General features: G+C 53.8%; 1 pseudogene; it reads left to right on the forward strand.

Moving 5' to 3' along the window:
• LOC148594231 (ATPase family AAA domain-containing protein 2-like) overlaps positions 1-20,685 on the forward strand; it is a 38,108-nt pseudogene extending 17,423 nt beyond the window's left edge.
• Positions 20,686-23,105: the final 2,420 nt, after the last annotated feature.

A 23,105-nucleotide genomic window follows, 5' to 3' on the forward strand; every position in this document is an offset into this window, starting at 1 on the left:
GACACGTGCCAGCCGTGTCAGTCCTGACTAGCCCTGTTTGGCCCAGCCACCAAGGCCAGTGCGGAGTCAGGAGTCACCCATGGCCTCAGGGTCCCACAGCCCCACTAGTCTTTCCATGGAGATTTTCTGAAAACAACTGATATGGAGAGAAAAAACTTCCAAGAGTATTATTTGGAGCCGGCGATGGCTGTTTCCACCTAGCGCTCGTGTGGTTGCTCTGGAACACGACGCAGCAGCCTCTCTGTAGCCCCCAGGACTCAGTGTCTGTTGCTCTGCGCCAGCCCCACTCTGGGGATCCTGCTGGGCTCTTTCAGCTGCGCCGCTCCTCTCGCTGCCCCGCGATGCAGCGGCAGCAGAACGCTCTGCGCAGAGCCCGAAGCGCCGTCCTCAGCCGCGAGCGCCATCGCCGGGGAGCCGCGACGTCCGGGAGGGCAGCGGTGCCTGCGGTGGGAAGCAGAGCTGTGGGCAATGGGCTGCAGGGCGCAGGGCTGCACCTGCCTGTCCCTGCCACCAAGGGCTTCCCGAGGGGTTCTGTCCTCGGCACAGCACCTCCAGAGCGCTTCCTGCTGCCAGCCTCAGTGCCGCCCCCTGTGCCAGGACAGACCCACTGTCCCCAGCAGGGCTCTGCACTCGGGTACGTACCTGGCTCAACGTCGGGTGTGGGGCTGCAGGAGGAGGGCTTCTCCTCCTCCTCTTGGGGCTCCAAGGCCACCTGCATGGGCAGAGCAAGAACACGCACCCGTCAGCCATCAGCTGGCCCTGCTGAGGGTCCCAGTGCCCCAGGCTGCACAATGGCAAAGGGTTTGGATCAGAGGAGGCTGCCCATGGCTGCACGTCCCAAGGGAAGGGACCTGCGGCTGGCACGGCAATGGGACAAGGCTCGTTGTGGGGCCGTAGCAGCAGGGCTGGACAGGGGGAACGAAGGCAGCCGGGGGCGTGTGTGGCACAAGGGGGCTCGTGCCCTGGTGTGGAGGGGGCTGCTGCTGGGGCTGCCCCTTCCCTCCTCACTCGGCATCCAGGCCCCAGGGCAGAATGTGACCTGGGCTGGAGCAGACTTCATCCTTGTGCCTTTGGCACTGGGAAACGGAGAGGAGCCGGCGTCTCCCCATGGAGACATGGCAGAGGGCAAACGCCTGGGGTGACAGTGGGATTCCATGGGCAGAGGGGTCCCAAGGGATTGGGCAGCTCTGGGCACCCCCTCTGCTCCCCCCAGACCCAGCTCACAGGGCAGCTCCCTGGGATGGCGGGTGCAGGTGAAGCGCTGCTTGCTCACCTGGGGAGCAGGGCCTGCAGCCGGGGGAGGAGCCGCTGGTGCCGTGTCCTCAGGCAGTGGTTGCTCTGGAGTGGGGCTGTCACTCACAGGGGGCACCTTCTTGTCAGACATCTCCCTGTTCACGAGCTGGCTCCGGAGGCTGGGTCTGACCCATGGCAAGGAGATGCTTCCCTCCACCTCCTGGCCTTGCAAAACTTCTTCACCAGCTTCCTCTTCCTCATCAGTCTGGCCCTCATCCTGCTCTGCTCCCAGGTCCTTCTTCCCACTTCTCATCTGCCACTCCTTCTTGGGAGCATGGACATAGAGCCGCTCCAGCACCTCCCACTTGCACCTTGCGTCTTTGAGGAGCTCCACTTGTGTGACCTTCGGGTTCCACAAGTCATAGAAGGAGTTTCTGGCGAGGAGCTAGAGGAGAGAGGGAGGTTTGTGAACAGAGCTTCATTTCCCACCTAAATGGCCTCCTGAGCACAGGGACAACTGGGCTGTCACAATGCAGCGCAGCAGCTTGTCCCAGCACCGGTGGGGTTATGGCTGCCCCAGCCCTCCCTTGTGCTCACTTGTTTGGGTCGCACATTGAGCGATCCTGAGGCTGTCAGGGAGAAACATGTCCCCTCGCCCTCCTCTTCCTCGTCCTCGCTCTCCTCCAGGCTCTGCTGCTTCCTCAGGAAGGCGCCTTCTCGCAGCTGGGCCAAGCTCTGCCCGGTGCGCGCCAGGCAGCTGCTCTCGAGCTCCTCCAGCGGCTCCGTGCGGATGCTGAGCACGGACAGGCAGCGCGCGGTGTTGTCCGGGTGCACACGCAGCGGCTCTGCTCCCAGGTGGCAGACGATGCCCACAGGCTGCTGCTTTGGGCCCTGTCCTGTCCCTGCTCGGCGTGGTGGGGCAGCCTTCCGGCTCTCTGCCCTCAGCTCCACCGCAATCTCTGCAAAGATGCTGTCCACGAAGCCAGCAGGCTCGAGCAGGGACGAGCACGTGGCCTCCAGTGAGGCCGTTTCACCGGGTGAGCCCGTGGCAGCCGTGTCTTCTGCAGAGCCGGGTGGTGCCTCTGCGAAGGGCAGGCTGGGGAGTTCAGCCTCCCGGGAACCCTCCTTGGCTGCCAGTGCGCACTGCTGGGCATCCTGCGGGGCAGAAGAGGCTCTTTCCTCCTGGCACTCCTTGACGGGTGGCACTTCCACTTGGGGAAGCTGCAGCTCTCCCCCTTGGCACTCTGAGGATGTGCTTAGCACCAAGTCCTGATTCGGCACCGCTGCCTCCAGGTGCTGGTCCTTGAGCTGCTGGCCCACCTGTGGGGAGAAGGAGGCCCGTGATGGAGGTGCATGGATACAAGTGGCCCCTGAAGCACAAGAAATCTCAGCCCTGTGTCCAAGGGAGGCTCGTGGCTGCACACAGCCTGGCTGAGCTCAGTCCAGAGCTGCTTGCTGATCCTCAGCACAGAGCTCACAGGGTTTGGGTGGCCCTGGGAGGACCCTGGTTGGCGTCTTTTGTCCGAGAAAAAATACCCAAGGCCGAGAATAAATGAGCTGTCCTCGGAAGAGCTCGTGTCTGGCTATCTCACCCCAGCTCCCCTTCCAAACCACCCTTGTGCTCTCCGTGTCAGTCCCATCCCTGCTGCTCGCCTCTCCCTTCAGCCCCACTGCTCACCTCGCTCCCGCTCTCCTGCAAGCCTGAGAGCCCGTCTGTGGGCTGGGAGCAGGCGTTCACCTGCTGCTCCTTGTCCATGTCCAGGATCCTCTTGTGGGGACCTGACACTGGCACCAAGGAGAGCTGCTCTCTCCTGATCGAGCTGCTCTCCTCAGAGTGGGCACCTGGGGTATTTTCCCTCAATAAAGGCATGGTCACCATGGGAACCGCCCCCTCACAATGGCCTGGTGAGCACGATGCCACTGCCATCACAAAGCCCTGGTGAGTACCATGAGGACCCCATCACGATGTCCTGGTGGAGACCAAGGGGACCCCATCACGATGCCTTGGTGGAGACCACGGGGACCCCATCATGATGCCTTGGTGGAGACCAAGGGGACCCCATCATGAAGCCTTGGTGGTGACCATGGGGACTTCATCATGATGCCCTGACCATCTCCATGTGGATGCCCATCACCATGTTGCTACCTCCAAGTCCTGATTCCAACTTCTGAGCCTGCCTGGGAACTGCTATCCGGGGAGCAGAATGAATGTTCCTCCCTCCAGCTCTGCACTCCCCAGGCCTTGCAGAGGCTGCACTTCTTCAGGCGCTCCATAGCAGAGATCCACACAAGGCCATCGCTGTTGGTCTGCCCATTAATCCTCACCCTACAATCCTGACTGACTCTCTGTCTGTCCCTAGGCAGAGTTCTCTGCATCTTGCTGCACTCTCCAGGGTTTCCTTTGTCCACCTTACCTACACCTTTCCCTGCCATCCCAGCCCATCACTTCCTCACTCTTGCTGGAGTCTTCTTCTTCTCTGAGTCATTCTCAATTTAAGGCTCTCCTCACCAGCTCGGCCAACTGGTTGATGACCATCAGATGGGCAGATGGGAACAGTCTCCTTCCAGATGACATGTGACAACATGCAGTCTTGCTGCCTTGCTCTAGGCTCAGCTCCAGGTTCTCCTCCAGCTCCTGCTGAAAAAAAAAGACAAAAAGAAAAGGAAAAAAAAAGGAAAAGAGACTCTTTGTTCTTCATCCTCTCCATCCTCTCTCTTCTTGCTTGTCTTAAGCTGGTATGAGGGTACATTAAAGCAATATGAATTAGGGTATCTGAAATGCAGAATTAAAATCTGAATCCTTCGGACATGTTTCTCCTTCTTGTATCAGTGCGTGCCCAGATGTGCAGTGCTGCTGCTGCTGGAGGCCAGTTCTGTGCATCGCTGTGCAAAACAAAGGCCACTCCAAGGGCACTCACTGAAGACTCCAAGGCCAACAGGGAAATCAGCAGGTTGTGAGGAAGCCCCAAAAGTGCCTTCACCCACTCTGCCCATCGACAGCACTAGCATCACCTTTGCTGGCCTCAGCAGGCCACCAAGCACAGGAAAGGGGATAACCAGGGGATGCCACGTACCCAAAGGCCATGCCAGTGCCATAGGGACCATGGGTGTGCATGTGCAGGTGCTCTAGGTGAGCACACTTGTGACTCTCACCCTGGACTAGCCTGAGGGACAGGGCAGGATGGCTCCCAGAAGCACATTGCTGTGTCCCGCTGTGCTCCCCTGGTCTCCTTCTAAATGAAATGTGCATCATGCAGTGTTGCTGTGGGCCCAACTCCAGGTCCTCCTCCAGCTCTTCCTAAAAATAACAAAAAGAAAAGAAAAAAAAAAAAAAGACCCTTTGCTCTTTGTCCTTTCCATTTCTTGCTTGTCTTAAGCTGGTATGAGGGTACAAGAAAGCAATATGAATTATGGTACCTGAAATGCAGAATTAAAACCTGAATCCTTCGGACATGTTTCTCTTTCTTGTATCAGTGCATGCCCAGGCCACTTCTGTGCAGTGCTGTGCCACAACAAAGACCACTCCAAGGGCACTCACTGAAGACTCCAAGGCCAACAGGGAAATCAGCAGGTTGTGAGGAAGCTCCAAAAGTGCCTTCGCCCACTCTGCCCATTGACAGCACCAGCAACACCTTTGCTGGCCCCAGCAGGCCACCAAGCACGGGAAAGGGGTGCCAGGCACCCAAAGGCCATGCCAGTGCCATAGGGATATCATGGGTGTGCATGTGCAGGGGGAGTGTTGTAGGTGGACACATGGAGCACTTGTGACTGTCACACTGGACTAGCCTGAGGCAGGGCAGGATGGCTCCCAGAAGCACACTGCTGTGTTCCCCTGTGCTTCCCTGGCACAGTTAACCACAGGTGACATTCCTCCTCTCCTGGGAATGTTCTAGGCCAGCCCAGCTGGGTCAGGCAGCCCCAACAGGAGATGGGGTTGCTGCCCCAGGGGACTCTAAAGTATCTCTGGGCATGTGACAGAGGTAAAGAGGATGTCCAGAAAGGGCAAGTTGCTGCTGAGGAAATTCCTATTCCTTCTGGATGAGGACAGTCTTTCATGTGGCCACATTCAGGACATCAGTAGCATGCTCACTGTTAGGATCACCATGGATAGGAAGGTTCAGGAAGAGGAGACCCATCACCCTTTAAGAACATAGGTTCATGAAAAAGAGACCATGAAAAGAGACCCCAGTGTCATGTGTCTCCCCTTACTGATTCCTCCTTTCATGTGTTGGTGCTCAGTTGCTGGTCCATAGGCCCTGGACCACCTTGAGAGGCCTCAGAGTTCCTGCCCTCTGCACCCATTCCAGGAGGTTGTGTCTTTCCTGGAGGTGCTGTGCTGTATTTGCCAGCCATGGCTGGCTGTAATGGGCACACCAGGCACCTGGCACAGCTTAGAGACCTTGGACTGAACTTAGGTGCCTGCCGTGCAGGGATGTGTGTGTGTCACTTTGCTTTGCTCTGATTTGAGCTCACATGCCCTAAATGCACATGTCTGCTTCCATTTCAGGTGGTCAAGGATACCCTCCTTGCCCCTATGTCCACCAGCTGGTGCTTGGGAAGGATGTCCGTCTGTCAGGATGGTTCCAAGAGAACTTGCAGACCCTTGCATTTGCCTCGGACCACCCCAGCCCCTCAGGCACTACAAGGTGTTATTACTGACTCCTACCCTCTCTCTCTAGCGATTAGGGATGCCAGGGCCATTTCCTACCTGGGACGTGCTACACAGGTCTCTGTCTTCTTGAGTTCAAGAGAATGTTTTCTTCACACAGTCATGGCTTATGACCACTTTGAGGCCATCTGCAGACCCCTGTACTATGGGATCCTCCTGAGCAGCAGAACTTGTGTTGAAACGGCAGCAGCTGCCTGGGCCTCTGGGTTTCTCAATGCCCTGGTCCATACTGCTGACACTTTCATGCTTTCTTTCTGTAGAGACAGCTCTACGGACAGTAGTTTTGTGAAATCCCCCAAATCCTCAAGCCCTCCTGCCAGGCTACAGGCATTTCCATATATTTGGGATGCAAAACATCAGGATGTGGCACAGAAGACAGATTGGTCATGGTAGACCCTATTACCAAGAGCCAAGGACACTGTGTGTCCAATGGCCCCACTTGAGAGCAGAGAAATGCTGGCATGGAGAGAAGATGTCAATGCAATGGTGAAAGAAGGTTCCCACTAAGCAAGCAAAGCCTGCAGTGCCCAAGGCCAGGGAGAAACATAGTGTGACCGTGAGGAAATGGCAGGAGAGGGCTTTGTTGCCTGAGCTGATTTGTAGCACCTTGGGGCATGTGACAGAGTTGGGCCAATCTCCAGGCAGGAGAAGGCATCACTGAATGTGTTCTTGGGCTGGAGCCGTCTATGATCCAGCCATCCTGAGGCTATCATTAGCCCAGTCATATCATCCAGGGTGAAAGGAGGTTCTGTTTGATAAAAGCAAGAAGCTGTTAAGAGAGCAGAGACCAGAGCAGACACCTTGGTGTGATGTGCCTCCCCCATTTAGGGAGCACGCTTGGCTGTAGGAGGGATGGACTTGGCCTAAAGGCAGTGGTGGGATCCAGTTGTTTGGGCACTGGTAGCGAACCCGAGAGGTCCTGGGGTGCTTGCCCAGTTTCAACTCCAAAGGGACATGGCTTCTCATAGATCCCATGCTAGAGGAGGCATTTGGTTATGCTGGACAATGCAGGCATCTGTCTTGGCCCAGCCAGCCTACTCCCATGTCACTGAATGATATGCCTGCCCTGAATTATATTAACTTTTTGCACTGTGATGATCTGCCTGGGTCTCTGCTTTATACTGCATGGTGCTCACACAGTAGTGAAAGGCACCTGGGGTCATTTGAGATGGCCAAGGACATTCCCCACCTGGTCTTGTCCTGGAGCTCCATGAGGATGTGGGTCTGAGATTTGCTTCTTAAGAGCAAACAGACATGGGCAGGTTTTTGGTACCTCCTCTGCCTCTTCAACTGTCCCCAGGTGTCTGTGTGTTGCCAGCTGACTCCCACCCTCCATCAGCAATGATTACAAGGGGAGCTTAGAGAAGGAGCTCCCATGCAGATGTCAGTGCTGTGCACACTTCAGCATGGGGAAGCAGAATCCCACCTTCTGCGTATTCAGGAGAGGAATGTGAAACCCATCCGAGATCAGTGACTTCTGAACCAGCATGTGATGCCCACATTGACTCATCTGAATCAATGAGCCTCCTTCTTGCCCCTGTCTCAGTGTCCTGCCTATTAGAGTCTTACTAACTAGGGACTTCCAGATTGGGACCTTTTTAACTTGCATGGATAGTCATCCTCTGATGAAATAGATGGCAAGTTGGGAATCATTCTTTCTCCACTCAGTTGGAAAGGACAACAAGTGATTATTTTAGTTTACTTAACAAACATTTCCCAGGAGGGGGCACAAGGGACAGAGAAATTGGTGAGTTCAGCTGTTCCTCTGCTCCTGAGCGGGGCCAGGCTCCTGGGACGGAGGCAGCTCGTGGCAGCCTGGCAGCACTGCCCAGAGACAGCCGAGTGCAGGAGCAGCTCCTGTGCCAAGAGCAGCAGGGCTGTGGGCACTGCCTGCTGCTGCGGACAGCAGAGGAGAGAAGGCAGCGAGAGGGGAACGGCTGTGTGAAGGAGAGAGGAGAGCTTGTTGTGGGAGAAACCTTTCCGGCCCTTGACACGGTGAGCGGGGCAAAGCTGCTGATGTTCCTGGAGGTCTCTTCTGAACTCAATGCATGTAATTATGGATCTAGATTTTAATGGTCTCTCTCCTGGAGTATCCAGGACATGGCAGGAGGAGGAGATGCTTCAGAGCAGGGATTCCCTGCCACATGCTCACAGTGACAAGGCATCCTGCTCCCTTCTCACAGGGAAGACGCAGGGGTGTGAAGCTGCGCTCTGCACCCAGCTCTGCATGGGCTGTGATTGAGAGCAGCATCCCCCAGGCCCAGGGTGCTGTGTGCCCGGGACAGTGACTCTGCAGCCTGCGAGGGGCAGCACTGCCCAGGGTGCTCCCCACAGCGCTGCGAGGAAGCGCTGCGTGGGGAGACAGACACCCGTCAGGGCAGGTTCATTCTGCTGCTAAGAGGCTGCTGCAGAGTGAAGTCTGCTCACAGCTCCAGCTCATACACAGGGCACGTGCGAGGGGTCCTTTAAAAGAGCAAGATCAGAAGGGCCACTTGAAAGGGAAGGAGCTTTCCTTCCTCTCTCTGCTCTTTCAGCCTCCTGAATATTGCAGGGGGAATGAAGGAACAAGTTTCCTGTTTTGGCAGGGAACTGGGAGTCCTAGATCTTCATGCCTAGAGATTAATAGGTCTGTGAGAAGCCTCAGCAAGCTGCTTTATGCCCACCTTAGCCTACAGGCAGCATCCATATCGTCTTTGTGGACTCATAGGACCCCATGTGACCGACTCCTTAGGATCTGCAACTGCAGAGCTGCCCCTGGACATGGCCCAGAGGTTTCTGTAGGGCAGAGCTGAGCACACAGAGGGTGATACGATATGGGATCTGTGAGCAATGGCAGGGACGGGGCACTGGGATAGAGGAAGAGCTGGTGGCAGGGACAGCTGCAGGCAGCAGAGATGGGCAGGGAAGGGGCACGGGGTGCAGGGCAGGAGCCGCCTCCTCTGCAGCCAGACCTGCAGCAGAGGAGAGGGGCAGCTCTCCTGCCACAGGCCCATTGCCTGCCGCCCCACCAAAGGGCTAAGAGGGACTGCCCTGCGACGTCCCCCTCAGAGAGGTGACATACCCAGACTTTTATTCAGTAAAGTGAAAGTTTTCCAGAAGGCCTCTCTGTCCCTCTCCTTGCCTCCCTTGGCAGCACATCGATGGTGTTGCTCCTTGTTTCCCCTCCCGTCCATGCTTTTCCTGGTCTTGCTCTCAGCTTTTTGCAGCTGGATGTTTTCAGCTGCAGTTCAGACACTGATGCTACAGGTTGTGGAACAGAGGGGTCTGCATGGGAGTGAGGTTTCCCAAGCCACCTTTTGTCCTGTGGAGCTCCTGGAAATGCAGCCTGTGAGCCTAGGCATTGCGCTGACTCTCCCTTAAGGAGAGCCCGTCCTCAGTGCTAATGCTCCTTTTGCTGTTTCCCTGTGGTGTTCCGCCAGGCTACTACCTGCCCTCCAGAAAGGCTCTGCTGTCTCATGGCCTATCTGTGATATCTGAGCAATGTGTGAGGAAGCTGCCGAGATGCTGAGGGTATAGAGGTGGTGGTGAGAGGCTGTCCATGAGCAGCTCAAATGAGCCCTGTGAGGCTAGAAGGGGAGTGTGGAGACCTCCCTTAGGTGTGGGGAGAAAGGGTGAGAAATTTGGAGATGGACATTTTGAAACTGCACTGCTCTGCTCTCAGCAGAGCCTGGTCTCCTTTGAAGGCAGCATAATGATTCTCTAGCTCAAGGAGACATGAGTACAGGATAGATGGGAACAAGACTAATAAATAAACAAGATAAACTGCACTAAGATACTCTTACTAAAGCGAGGTAATGGAGGATGGTATCGGACAACTGAATGACTTCAGGGCTTTCATCTTCAAAAGTTTATCTTAACTTCTCCATATCTTCTATTCTTTAGACAGTCCCACATGACTGGAGGAAGCATATGTCCAACAGCAGCTCCCTCGACGAGTTCCTCCTCCTGCCATTCTCAGACACACGGGAGCTGCAGCTCTTGCACTTCTCGCTCTTCCTGGCCATCTACCTGGCTGCCCTCCTGGCCAACGGCCTCATCATCATAGCCGTAGCCTGCGACCACCGCCTCCACACCCCCATGTACTTCTTCCTCCTCAACCTCTCCCTCCTCGACCTGGGCTCCATCTCCACAACTGCTCCCAAATCCATGGCCAATTCCCTGTGGAACACCAAGGCCATTTCCTATCCGGAATGTGCTGCCCAGATATTTTTCATGGTCTTCTTGTTTTCAGCAGTTTTCTCTCCTCACAGTCATGGCCTATGACCGCTACGTTGCCATCTGCAGACCTCTGCACTATGGGAACCTCCTGGGCATCAGGGCTTGTGTCAAAATGGCAGCAGCTGCCTGGGCCAGTGGCTTTCTCTATGCTCTCCTGCACACTGCGAACACATTTTCCCTGCCACTCTGCCAAGGCAACGTGGTGGAGCAGTTCTTCTGTGAGATCCCCCAGATCCTCAAGCTCTCCTGCTCACACTCCTACCTCAGGGAAGTTGGACTTCTTGTTGTTAGTGCCTGTTTAGTCTTTGGGTGTTTCGTTTTCATTGTGGTGTCCTATGTGCAGATCTTCAGAGCTGTGCTGAGGATCCCCTCTGAGCAGGGCCGGCACAAAGCCCTTTCCATGTGCCTCCCACACCTGGCTGTGGTGTCCTTGTTTGTCATTACCGTATTGTTTGCCCACTTGAAGCCCCTCTCCATCTCCTCCCCACTTCTAGATATGGTTGTGTCCATTCTGTACTTGGTGGTGCCTCCAGCCCTGAACCCCCTCATCTACAGCATGAGGAACAAGGAGCTCAAGGAGGCACTGAAGAAACTCATCCCGTGGGTACAAGGGCAGTGGTAACAACTGTTTTATTCACTCACCAGGATATCTGGCATTAAGGCTGTATTTTATGCATTTCCTTTTTTAAGTCACTCTTTTACATCCATCTTAAACCAATAAATACTAAAATAAAGATACCTAATTTTTGTCACGTCTGCACAGGAATCTCTCATTTAACACTTAAACATAGACCATGATAAAGCAGGAAGCCAGGCTTCCCCCCCAGAGAGGGGGATTCTCTGAGCCGCTTCTTTGAGCTCCCTTGGATGTGCCCAGTGCAGGGAGGAGAGTTTCCCTCTGCAGCATCTTTTCCAGCACTGACACCAAGGGACCTCTGGGGTACAGAGTCACGGTGGGACAAGGGCAGGTGCGGTAAGACCAGGGGTCCAGTGTTGTTTAGGAGATCTCAGCTCTCGTGCCTATGCTTAGAGTGTGATCTCAAATCTCTCTCATATGACAAAAATGGCAACCAAGTGTCACCACAGGTTTCCATGGCTCCATGCAAAGCTCCAACACACAAAACTAAAGTGAATTGAAGTCTAGAGGCAGCCTTCCTGTGGCAGTTCATCTTTCCTGAACACACATTCCAGGAGGGCAGCAGGCCTTTCTCTATTTAGAGTTGGCCTCCTCATTTCCGTGCTGTCCTTCCATGCTTTATTCTGCAGATATGGCCCCGGAACTCTCATAACCTGGTGGAGAGAGGCTTGTTTTTCCTCGTACCCTGGAAGAACAGGCAGGACCAGTCCTTGGGCTCCCTTAAGTCACAGCTGGATTCCAGATTAACATTTCCATAATAAAAGGGGATCTGCCCTATGATGATCCTGAGTCTGGCCTCTCTTTAGAAACTGGAATCAAAAAATATGCCCAAGGGTGTGCAACCACAAATGGGCCTGCTCTTCTCCTTGTGAACTCCATAAGATCCAGGGGATGACCTCAGCATTCCAGGGTGATCTGTTAGCCTCAATCCAGGGTTCATCTCTCAGTGACCACTGCAGACAGGCAATGGTCTCTGCATTGCCTGTGCCAGGCTGTCCCACACGTGACTGTGCTGATGAGAGAACCCCCAGGGGATCTCCAGGCACAGGGTTTGCCTGGGAGTGGGCACTGAGTGCAGCTTTAACGAAACAGGGAGGACTCACAGTGCAGGGACCAGAAGGTAGAGCACTAAACCCAGGTGCACATGGGGAAAGGAGGGCTCTGCAACCCCCAGGGAGGCAGTGGGGACCCAGGAGGCCCAGGGAAGGGGCAGTGGAGGGCGATTCCTGCACCCGCAGTGAAACACCACAGCCTGGAGCTAGAGGCCACCCAAAGACATCTCCTGCCATTGCAATATTGTGGGGGCACTCTGGGTACCGTCAGACCTCAGCCACCAGTTATCAGTGGCCACAGGGGCACACTGATGGCTCATGGTGAATTTGTTGCCAACCACGATTCCCAGGTCCCTTTTTGTGGAGCTGCTCTCCTACAGGTCAACCCCCGGCCTGTCCTGGTGCATGGGGTTATTCCTTCCTAGCTGCAAGACCCTGCACTTGCACATGTTGAACGTCATGAGGTTCCTCTACCCACCAATCTCCAGGCTGTCCAGGTCCCTCCTAAAGCCTGCACAGACCTCTGGGCTATCAGCCATTCCTCCCAGTTTTCTATCCTCCTCAAACACGCTGAGGGTGCACTCTGTCCCTTCAGGTCACTGATTAATAAACTGAACAGGTTTTGACTGACTCCTCATACCAATAGTTGCAGGTCTCCAACTGGGCTGTGTGCCACTGATCACAACCCTAAAGTCTAAACCCCAAACCCAGCTGCTCACATGGAGGTGACCTCACAGGGGCAAACCCACCACATCCCTGCTGCTGCCTGTGGCCTTCAGAGACAGCAGCTTCCTCAAACCCCTTCCCCACACAGGAACCACTGCTGCCCTCTCAGCTCCTCTCACCACAGAGACCCCCACCCACCGCCCACGCCTGCCTGCCTGCTGCCGGCCAATCAGGCACTCACAAAGACATGACGTCACAGCGCCGTCCCGCCCAGCTCTCTGGCCCTGCCCTCCAGGGCAGCAATGGCCTCCCCAGCCCTTCCCCGCCAGGAGCCCAGCCCGGGCTCAGCAGCTGCTCCGCGGAGATGATCTCAGCAGCGCAGAGCCCCGCAGGGCCCGGCTGCTGCCCAATGAGGCGCTGCGGGAGCGGTGACCTCACAGTCACCAGGCAGAGCCAGCCCTGCTGCTGCCCAATCAGCTCTGCCCGCAGCGGGGACCTCCCAAGCAGCAGCCACGCCCTCTCCCTGCAGCTGGCCTATCAGGGGCTGCGGCAGCTGTGACCTCCTCGTGCCCAGCGCAGCCATTGGCTGTGAGGCCCCGCGGGGCTCCTGGCTGTGCTGGGGGCTGTGCGGGGCCGGGGCAGGGAGGGGAGCCCAGCTCGGGGCTGCGGGTGCTGGGGGTGCTGGTGTGGGGGCCTGGGGGGCTGTGTGAGCTGCTGTGTTGGGCTCAGCCAGCACTGCCCACCCCGGCGTGGGGGAGAAGAGGGGCAGCCAGTGCCAGGGAAACCTGCCCTGGATTCTCTCCTTCTGCCCCCAGCACCCACACAAGGGTTGGAGCTGCCCCACGGGAGCCTTGGGGCTGGGAGAAGCCCCAGCCCCAGGAGTCCTGGCTGCCACATTGTCCCCTGAGCAAGGTGGGACCCTCAGGAGGACTCTTGTGGCAGCCTCCAGCCCTGAGCAGCTGCTGCCACAGCCTGGGATCCACAGGGGTCTTTGCAGTGACAGTTTCTGTGTGACACCTCGGGAAGGAGCTCCCAAAGCTGGGAGCCTTGTTGGAGAGCAGCAGGATCACTGGGAACAAGAACTGAGGTCCAGGCTGCGGGTGTTGATCCAGCAGTTCCCACCTCGCTCATCAGTCCCCATCCCATTTGACTCCATCAGCAGTTTGTGAGATGACCAGCTCCCTGCTCTGCAGCTGATGAAGTTGGCGAATATCCCTGCAACCTCCCTTCCTGCTCTTCCTCATCTCTGCATAGTCCTGGGCACCATCTTAAAGAAGAAAACCCCCATCTCCCTGGAACCCTGCCAGAGATGTGGCTTTCCAAGTCACTGCCAAAGGAAGGACTTCTTTGCGTTGCTTATTAAGTCTGTGGCAGCTCATCAGTGATGCTGTGAGCCCGGCTCTTCATGCCAGGGGTCTTGCCCCCTTCTCTCCCCTGTCTCCTGTGCATCTACCTAAGTCTCCCATTCCCACATGTCCTGTTTAAAGTGACAATTTCTAACATCCCCTTTAGGGCACTATCTGGACACATTGTGACTCCTCCTGATACTCTGTTCACTCAGAGACCCAGTGGCTGGTTTGCCCTTTAGGGAGGTTAAAGCTTGCTCTGTCTTTCTGCTGTCTGCCCCATTAGCCAAGTCCTTACTATATGTACAGATTGTATGGACTTAGCATACATTCAAAGAGTGTCATTATTTTCCATGAAACTATACTCTGCTTTATTTTTTTGTTTCTTTGTAGCTTGAAGAAGATCCCCCTGTGCCTGTTTGCAGACAGTGGTCTAAGTAAAACAGATGAAAATTGTGGCAGGTGAGCTGTAACATTCAATGCAGACCTTGGTGGACTAAGGCTAGCTGTCAACACAAGCGATTTAAATTCCCGAGAGGCTGATGAGGGAAATGGCAGGGCTGGAGAGATGGGGAGGAATCTTGTGTATACATTGCCTGATCTCTGGGACACGGCTTTTCCTGCATTTCCTGACTTTATTAGGAGTCACTCTGGATGGCTGCGAATTGGCACTGTTCTATCACCTATTCTTTGGAATAATAATGCAAAACCTTAAAAAGATGAAATATATGTATATAATTGTTGTCTTCATCTTTATGCTACACTCCTGAAACCTCTCCAATTAGCCATGGAGACTTGAAGGAAATTGCAAAGAGAGTCCTAGTTTATCAGGGCTTTTTGCTTTTTAATGAGCTTCATGCAGTACTTGGAGCTGAGTCCATGAATTGCAGCTATTGAAAGAAGATTGAAGAAATCCGTGAAGAAGTCAAAGTCAGAAGGAAACCCTAAAGTTTTGTAGAGCATTAATGGATCCCACTGAGGCCATTAACTACAACAACTCACCAGGGGCTGATTAAAGCTAAACAATATAATCATTGGTAATAGTTAGGTAGAGGAAAAATTCACGTGGCTCTGATGCCGAATACACCCTTGATGTGTTTTTTCAAGGAAAATGGCAGAGCACAGGCAGAGAAACCCTGGAAAGGGAGATCCCTTCCTCCATGTGTTGCCCAAGTCTCTTCCTGGCATCAGTATTTGGGTGAGGGTGTGCAGTGCTCAGTGCAGGACAAACACACGACACCTCCCAGGGTCCCCAGAAGGATAAAGGGGGCAAAGAAGGCCTGATGATTCCTGGTAGGCCTCGGTGACAGATACAACAGCCACAGTTAAGAGAATAAAGGCCTTCATTCTGCTGGAGCCTTGGCAGCACCCTTGGCCATCTCTACCACAGGTCCTCCTGTACCTGTCCCTGTGTCCTTGCAGACTGTAGACACCCAATCTGTCTGCTTCCCCATCAAGTTCTCACAACAGCTTCTCCTTCACTGATAGCTTTTCCATCCTCAGTGACTGTTTCTTGAAACACAAAGCCATGGGTGGTGACAGACTTGCTCTGGGTGTCCTGTAGCACCACTGCACTACTCTCTTCAAGTGATATTTCTTCCTCCTATTGCCCAATCTGAATTTTCCAAGCTGTATTTTGGGCCTGTTTCCTTTTTCCATGTTGCTTCCCACTTCCAAGGAAAGCTCCTGGCAGCCCCACAATGTGGGAAGGTATATAACCTTGTCTATCATGACTTTACGTGAAGGCAGTGGTGGGAATCAATTTTTGGGGAGCAGTTGTGAAAACCAAGGTGTCCTATGGTGTTTGCCCACCAACCACTTCTGAAGGGCCTGATTTTCCTGTTGGTTCCATCTTGAATGTTCTAGAAACATTGTTGTTGTGCTGGAAACCCCATGCGTCTGACATGGCCTGTTGTCCTTGCATGAAACTGACTGTCTGCAGTGAATTATGCAAGGTCTTTGAAATCTGGATTTGCAGAGGTCTGAGCTTCTAAGCGAGTGGAGCTCTAATGGGTAATAGGCACTGAGATGTCAGGTGGCCAAGAAGATTCTGCACCGGGCTGATGGACACTGGATAGAAATGTGTCTCCTAATTGCTCTCTTAGAGCAAGTAGACACTTGCATATGTCTCTATCCCTTCTAAAATCCAAAGGGGTAAGTGTGCATGTGCAGCTGACTCCCCCATGTCCACTGACTACAGTGGGAGCTTGGACAAGGAGCTCCCATGCAGAAAGCTTTTTGTGCACCCCAAAAGTTGGGAAAAGGGAATCCCCTTTTCAGTCTGTGAACCGAATCCCACTGCATCCCAGGAGCTTCTCAATAGACATTAGATGAACTGCTGAACTCATGTAATTCAATTCCTGAAACATGAGGAAATGAACTTGCTTCTTGCCCCTGTGCAGGGGTTCTGTTCTCTTAAGAGGTGGGAGCAGGGGCTTCCAGAGCAGGACATGTCCACCTCTCTCAGATAACGATCCTCTGCTGAGACCAGCTACAATGCTGGACTCAGTCTTGTCTTTACGGCTTACAGAGGAATGACTTGTGATCATCTTAGACTGCTTCAGTGGATATTTATTTGTCAGGGTTTGCTTTCAGTAACTGTCAGCTTTGCAGCCCCAGAAATGCCTGGAGGCTGCACAGGGGACAGAAAATGTCCCTTCTCCAGCTGGGTCTCTGCTCCTGAGCTGGGCCTGGCTCCTGGGGCTGCAGGAGCTCCTGGCAACCTGGCAGGTGCTGCAGAGAGACAGCTCTGCCCAGCAGCAGCTCCTCATAAAGGAGCAGCAAGACTCACGGCACTGCCTGTGGGCACCAGGCTGGGACGAGGCGCTCATAAGTGAAAGGCAGTTGGGAATGAGAGAATGGGTGAGAGCTCACATCAGGGAGAACTCTTCTGAGCCCTTGACACGGTAAGTCTCTGGGTACGGGGAACACTGTTGTGGTTCCTGAAGGAATCTTGTGAACGTGACAGCTGATAGGATGTGTCAGGGTGTCTCTCCCAGCTTCTCCTGTTTGGAGCAGGCGGTGCTTTAGAGCAGGCATTCCCAGCCACATGTTCAGAGGAACAGGGCATCACAACTACCTTCTCCCAGACATGGTGCTGAGCTGTAATTCAGAGCCGTGTCCCTGCGCCCCCGGGTGCTGTGTGCCCAGGGCAGTGACTCTGCCCCCTGCAAGGGTCAGCACTCAGCCTGCCTGGGGAAATCCGCACGGAGCTGCAGAGAGAAGCTCTGAGTGAAAGGAGCAACCAAACCCATGGCAGGTTCATGCTTCTGTTGAGAGGGGGCTGTGTGGAACAGGGTTACACTCAGCTTTAACTCACCTCAAGAAGACTTTTCAAGAAAACAGTCAAGGCACGGGTTACCTTAAGTTTGTGGGGACATGAATCCTTTAAAAGCGTCTTCTCTTTCAGAGAAGATCTCCCGTGTGTGCTGTGTTTGTCTCTCAAAATGGTAATTAGTGAATATTCCTATTGGGTCAGTAGACCAGATGACTTTCATCCAGCCCACAACGCCCATCTCCTGTGGTTCCAACTGTGCAGGAATGCACAGGGCTGTCTGACACCTCTGTTTACATCTTAGCAGAGCAGAACTAACTCCTCTGGAGTCCGTGTGCAGAGGTGCCCACTCTACACTGCACACTCAGCCAGCACAATGCAGAGATCAGAAAAAGGAGGTGAACAAAGGTAAAGGAGAGATGAAATGTTGCAGGTATGTGGAATGGTATTAGCTCAGAGATTCCTGTTCTAACTTGTCACTATCTTCTTCTCCTTGGACAGTCCCCTATGCCCAGAGGTAGCACATGTCTAACGACAGCTCGCTCATCGAGTTCCTGCTCCTACCATTTGCAGACACATGGGAGCTGCAGCTCTTGCACTTCTCGCTCTTCCTGGCCATCTACCTGGCTGCCCTCCTGGCCAACGGCCTCATCATCACAGCCGTAGCCTGCGACCACCGCCTCCACACCCCCATGTACTTCTTCCTCCTCAACCTCTCCCTCCTCGACCTGGGCTCCATCTCTACCACTGTCCCCAAATCCATGCACAATTCCCTATGGGGCACCAGGACCATTTCATACTTGGGATGTGCTGCACAGTTATTTTTTCTTGTCTTTTTCACTTCAGCTGAGATTTTTCTCCTCACAGTCATGGCCTACGACCGCTATGTTGCCATCTGCAGACCTCTGCACTATGGCATGCTCATGGACAGCAGAGATTGTGTCAAAAAGGCAGCAACTGCCTGGGCCGGTGTCTTCTTCTATTCTCTCTTTCACACTGGGAACACATTTTCCCTACCCCTCTGCCAAGGCAATCTGGTGGAGCAGTTCTTCTGTGCGATCCCCCAGATCCTCAAGCTCTCCTGCTCAGACTCCAACCTCAGTGAAGTTGGGCTTCTTGGGGTGAGTGCCTATTTAGCCTTTAATTGTTTCATTTTCATTGTGGTGTCCTATGTGCAGATTCTGGCTGTTGTGCTGAGGATCCCCTCTGAGCAGGGCCGGCACAAAGCCTTTTCCATGTGCTTCCCACACCTGGTCGTGGTCTCCCTGTTTGTCAGCACCGCCATGGTTGCCTACCTGAAGCCCTCCTCCATCTCCTCCCCATCTCTGGATCTGGTGCTGGCTGTTCTGTACTCATTGGTGCCTCCAGCAGTGAACCCCCTCATCTACTGCATGAGGAATAAGGATCTCAAGGATGCCCTGAGTAAACTCATCCAATGGGTCTAATGTCAGCAATATCTCTACCGAGGAGTGCGGCATCAAGAATATGTGTTGTGCATGTATTTTTTGCTTGCTTTTGTTCTGTTACAATCCTCTAAAGGAAAGTTAGTGTTCTGGTTCATGCCATTTGTCCTCAAGAATCTCTCACTTGAATCTGACACTTAGGTGTGCTGAACTGGGCTCACAACATCATTGATGAAGTGTCACAGATTTAATAAGCAACCCAAAGAAGTCTTTCCTTTGGCAGTGAGTTTGAAAGCCACATCTCTGACAGGATTCTGGGGAGATGGGGTTTCCCTTCTCTATGATGGTCCCCAGGACTCTGCAGAGATGAGGAAGAGCACAAAAGGTGGGTTGCAGGGATATTCTCAAACTTCATCAGCTTCAGAGCAGGGAACTGGTCACCTCACAAACTGCTGATTGTGTCAAAATGCAGATCTTGAGGCACTGCACCACATTACAGGCTCTGCACTGAGCCCAGACAGCAGCACTGCAGTCTATGGGCATGTCCTGAGATGTCCAGGGTCAAAAATGTGGAAGATCCAGGGCGCCAGGGCTGTGAAGCCCCCCAGAAGAGCCAAGGAGCCAAAAGGGATCCAAGGTGCCAAGGAAAACTACACTGAAAAGTATCTCCTGCTTCCAGGAGATAGAGGGAGATTGGTCAGACTCCTACCTCAGTGAAATTGGACTTATTGTGCTTAGTGCCTATTTAGTCTTTGGGTGTTTCATTTTCTTTGTGATGTCCTACATTCACATCCTCAGAGCTGTGCTGAGGATCCCCTCTGAGCAGGGCCGCCACAAAGCCTTTTCCACGTGCCTCCTGCATCTGGCTGTGGTCTGTATGGTTTGTCAGCACTGCCGTGGTTGCCTACCTGAAGCCCTCCTCCATCTCCTCCCAGGCTCTGGATCTGGCGCTGACTGTTCTATATGCAATGTTGCCTCCAACATTGAACCCTCTCATCTACAACATGAAGAGCAAGGAGCTCAGGACACTGTTTCCGCTGATACTATTCAATAAGCTGCCCATCCATCTTCACAAGCGATTTATTATTTAATAATATATTTTAGCTCAGACAACTGCTATGCTTCTGGTACCCACTCTGTGATAACCTGTTTGTACAGAAGTGTTTGATTTTATTGCACTTCTCCAGCAAGATAAACCCAGGCTGTCTGGTGCAGAGGCCTTCTTTACGTATGTCTATCACTGTGTCAGATCAAAGCTGGCCTCACTCTAATAAAAGAGAATTTATTAATTGAAGAGCTTGAGGTTTTGACTCTTCTTCCAAAGCTGAAGCCACAAATTTGCTCAAGGACTTTTGCTCTGAAAGAGCCCATTGCTTTTCTGGGGCTCTCCATGGGCTCAAGGTAATGGACTCACAGGGTGATGTGCTGGGGAATGAGAGCTGGATTCAGCTCACACATCTGTGTATCCTGTCCTCTCACAGATGGTGAATGGTCAAGCAGTATCTGCCTGTCTCCCATAAGACAGGGCAGGTGGCAGATGTCTACATTGCAGGCACAAGGAAGAGAGCATCGAGAGCAGTTCATAGCACATTATACGTCCGCTCATGGTCTGGATCTAGGGACACAGCTGATGACAGCCTGAGCCTTTTGAAATGCCCTCAGTGGCCATAGAGCCCTTGTTAGGGGATTGTCATTGTCAGGATGCCCATCCAGCTGGGTCTGCTTCCTGCCTGGAATGCATGGCAAGTTCAGAGTAACCCCATGGCTATGGGACACCACAGCCCACCTGTTCTATAGAACAGGTACAAAAGCACCACCAGCTTGGGGCTTTTCAGAGAGCTTAGGGCTGTTTCCGCAAATTGCCAGGCAGGCCAGCATGGATGCACCCACCTGGGGAAAGAGTCTCCAGGGCGCAGGGACATCCCTGAGGAAGAGGAAAGGATTCTATGCTACATGGAGGAATAAATGAGAAAGAGAAATCTGCTTCTGTGCATGCTGAAGCAGCAGGAGCTGCCAGAGGATCCCCAGGGCAGGGGCTCTTGCACTGTGCTGGAGAGAGGGGCTGGCCTGGGGGGCTGCAGGTAGTCTGGGGGTTGGGAATCTGTGGGACACAGGAACAAGGGACTCAAAGTGCCACTGTCATCTGTGTCCTTGTGCCACTAGGGACAGTTCCAGCTTGGAGGCTAACAGTGCAGTTGACACGCACAGCCCTGCACCCTGGAGCTGCCGTGCCCACAGCGGGCTTGGGCTGTGGGGTGAGTGCCCCCCGCTCTGCAGTGGGCACTGCTGCAGGGCCACCCCCAGCCTGGGCTGTTCTGCTGGGTGGGCTGGGGACAGGGCAGGGCAGTGGGGAGAGCTGGGGAGCAGCATGGCCAGCTCCGTCCTGCTGCGCTCAGTGCTGTAGTGAGGGAATGGCCAGCCTTGCCTGGCCTCTCTCCTGGCCGAGGGAGCTGACCCGGGATGGCTCTGTGCTAACCACTGTGTGGGACACAGCCCGGGCTGGACAGCAGCAAGTGCTGGAGGAGGCTGCCAAGGCAGGAGGGCTGCAGGGGAACGGACACGAAGGGCAGCGGGGAGATATACCCAGAATTTAGGACTTTGCTGAAGGGACAGCATATGAAACACAGAGCAAGCGTTAACCTCCCTGAAGCACAAACCAGTAGCTGGGTCTCTGAGTGAGCAGAGTATCAGGAGGAGTCACGGTGCTGCAATGTCCAGGTCATGCCCTAAAGGGGATGTTAGAAATAGTCAATTTAAGCAGGAAATATGGCAATGGGAGAGCAATTCAGATCTTGGGGATAGTGGACTGTGCCACAGGGTGTGCTGACCTGGCCCGAGTCCTTCCTCGTGTCTCAAATTATCAGAACATAAAATAGGAGGTGGCTCTTATCCTGAATGTGTAGAAGAGTTTCTGGATTTGTTCAGCACTGGGAAAAGGAACTGAGTTGCAGGAAGCATCTCACTCTGACTGGGACAGGAGACCAGGAGACCCTAGTGTCCTGCTAATTGTAAATCCCACATAGGCAAAAGCTAGGGTTTTTTTTTTTTTTTTTTTTTTTTTTGTGGGCAGCAACTGGTACCTCCTGTTTTTTTTTGTTGTTGTTGTTTGTTTGTTTTGTTTTGTTTTGTTTTTTCTCCTCACTGTGAGCAGTGTGAAGCCACGAGGTAAATCAGGGAGGCCATTGAGGAGCTGGCTAAGACTTAGAGGAGGGGAGGGCAGGGGAGCTGCAGGTGGCAACAGCCCCATGGTCAGGGTGTGGGCAGGGCAGGCACTGCTGTCTATGAGAGCTGGGCCACAGAACCACAGAAGCACAGAAGCAAGTCTGGGTGAGGGGTGAGAGTCTCTGGGTGAGAAAGCTCCCAGGAGAGGAGGAATGTCACCCGCAGTTAACTGTGCCAGGGGAGCACAGCGGAACACAGCAATGTGCTTCTGGGAGCCATCCTGCCCTGTCCCTCAGGCTAGTCCAGGGTGAGAGTCACAAGTGTGCTCACCTAGAGCACCTGCACATGCACACCCATGGTCCCTATGGCACTGGCATGGCCTTTGGGTACGTGGCATCCCCTGGTTATCCCCTTTCCTGTGCTTGGTGGCCTGCTGAGGCCAGCAAAGGTGATGCTAGTGCTGTCGATGGGCAGAGTGGGTGAAGGCACTTTTGGGGCTTCCTCACAACCTGCTGATTTCCCTGTTGGCCTTGGAGTCTTCAGTGAGTGCCCTTGGAGTGGCCTTTGTTTTGCACAGCGATGCACAGAACTGGCCTCCAGCAGCAGCAGCACTGCACATCTGGGCACGCACTGATACAAGAAGGAGAAACATGTCCGAAGGATTCAGATTTTAATTCTGCATTTCAGATACCCTAATTCATATTGCTTTAATGTACCCTCATACCAGCTTAAGACAAGCAAGAAGAGAGAGGATGGAGAGGATGAAGAACAAAGAGTCTCTTTTCCTTTTTTTTTCCTTTTCTTTTTGTCTTTTTTTTTCAGCAGGAGCTGGAGGAGAACCTGGAGCTGAGCCTAGAGCAAGGCAGCAAGACTGCATGTTGTCACATGTCATCTGGAAGGAGACTGTTCCCATCTGCCCATCTGATGGTCATCAACCAGTTGGCCGAGCTGGTGAGGAGAGCCTTAAATTGAGAATGACTCAGAGAAGAAGAAGACTCCAGCAAGAGTGAGGAAGTGATGGGCTGGGATGGCAGGGAAAGGTGTAGGTAAGGTGGACAAAGGAAACCCTGGAGAGTGCAGCAAGATGCAGAGAACTCTGCCTAGGGACAGACAGAGAGTCAGTCAGGATTGTAGGGTGAGGATTAATGGGCAGACCAACAGCGATGGCCTTGTGTGGATCTCTGCTATGGAGCGCCTGAAGAAGTGCAGCCTCTGCAAGGCCTGGGGAGTGCAGAGCTGGAGGGAGGAACATTCATTCTGCTCCCCGGATAGCAGTTCCCAGGCAGGCTCAGAAGTTGGAATCAGGACTTGGAGGTAGCAACATGGTGATGGGCATCCACATGGAGATGGTCAGGGCATCATGATGAAGTCCCCATGGTCACCACCAAGGCTTCATGATGGGGTCCCCTTGGTCTCCACCAAGGCATCATGATGGGGTCCCCGTG

Source organism: Tinamus guttatus, unplaced genomic scaffold, assembly GCF_059628265.1.
Source record: "Tinamus guttatus ecotype Peru unplaced genomic scaffold, ASM5962826v1 Tinamus_guttatus_pri_ptg000279l, whole genome shotgun sequence".
In the NCBI taxonomy this organism is placed as follows: Eukaryota; Metazoa; Chordata; class Aves; order Tinamiformes; family Tinamidae; genus Tinamus; species Tinamus guttatus.